Consider the following 1,797-nt stretch of genomic DNA (forward strand, 5'->3'; position numbering starts at 1 on the left):
CAGTTTCCCCTTAACAAGTATATAGTGACCTTCTTTGTATCTTTTAACCTGATTTAGTTTGAAGTTGACATTGTCAGCAACCAGAATGGCTTCCTCTACTTTTTTATTGGTTCCTGTAGGAGTATTGTTTTCTATCCTTTGACATTCAGTCTATTAATGTCTTTTTGAATTAAATGTGTCTCTTATATGCAGCATATTGTTGGATTTTGTTTCTTTATCACTCTGCCAGTGATAGTCTATGTCCCATAAGTTTAGTACATACATATTTTTTCATTTTCATGCATTTTTTAATAGCTCTAATTTCCTTTGTAATCTCTCTCACTGGGGATTGAACTCAGGCCCTTGCACTTGCCGGGAAGTACTTATTCCACTAAGCCGTCTCCCCGGCCCTTGTAATATCTCTTTTGACTCATTGTTTTGGAAGGTGATAATTCTCAGAAATTTGTGAATTTTAGTTTGTCTTCTATCCCTGACTTCTAACTTTGCTGTGCTCACAGAAGAATTTTGTATATTTTCTGTCTTTTAAAATATATTCAGACCTAACATACTATATATCCCAGAACACACCACATTTACTCTTGAGAAGAATGTGTATGCCACTGTGCTGAGAAGTGTTTTGTATACAGGTCTATTGATATTGGTGTATTGTGTTGTTCAAGTCCTCTATTTCCTTATACATCTTGTCTGTCTGTTTTGCTCACTATTGAGAATGGGATATTGAAGTCTCCAACTACTATAATAGAATAGAACTGAGAATAGAATAGGGATAGGATGGGACAGGACAGGACAGGACAGGACAGGACAGGACAGGACAGAACAGAACAGAACAGAACAGAACAGAACAGAACAGAACAAAACAGAATAGAATAGAAACAGAATAGAAAATAGAACTGAGTCTACCTTCAACACTTTGCTTCATTTATTTTGATGGTTTGTTACTGGATGACTAAGTGTTTATAATTGCAAAACTACAATTCCCTCATTATTTATAGTTTATTATATTCCTATTATAATTCCTGCATTACATTTTGTCTTTAACTAATTTTTGTAGTAAAACATAAATCCTTTCTCATTGCCTTTTGTGTACATTTTAAGGTATTTTCTTTGTGATTATAATGGAGTTTGCATTAATGTCCTAAATTTATAGCATTCTACTCAAGTTTAACTTCAACAACACACACAAATTCTGCTTTAATAGCTGTTACCCTTTCAGATACTAATGTAACAAAATTACAACTTTATACATTGTGTCAAAAGCATAAATTAATGCTTTTAATGCAAATGTTGAACTTCAAACCAAAGATATAAAAACTAGTTTTTAGCCTGATATTTGTTTTTAAAATGTCTCTCAGATCACAGAAAACATAGAATTATCCATTATTGTTATTATTACAATATCATTATCATTATTATTACAATATCAACACTTCTAATTCATACATATATATAAACATATTATATATTATATATGCATATACATATGCATTGAAAGTATTGATATTATATATACATATATGTATATATTAATCAGAGAACTTTAGAACTTTTTATGGCTTCTATTTAGCATCCTTTTATTTCACCCTGCCTTTTGCTTTTTGGGGGAGAAAGGCAGGGCTATTCTAGGAAGAATGAACTTCCTCAGCTTTTATTTATGGGAATGTCTTTAATTTTTCCGTCAAGTTTAAAGGACACTTTCACCAAATATAGTGATCTTGGTTTAAAGCTTCTGTTATTCCTTTTAACACTTCAAATATACCAGTCCACTGCTTTCTAACTCCAGTTTCTGATGAGAAATTT

Source organism: Octodon degus, unplaced genomic scaffold, assembly GCF_000260255.1.
Source record: "Octodon degus isolate 3935 unplaced genomic scaffold, OctDeg1.0 scaffold00012, whole genome shotgun sequence".
In the NCBI taxonomy this organism is placed as follows: Eukaryota; Metazoa; Chordata; class Mammalia; order Rodentia; family Octodontidae; genus Octodon; species Octodon degus.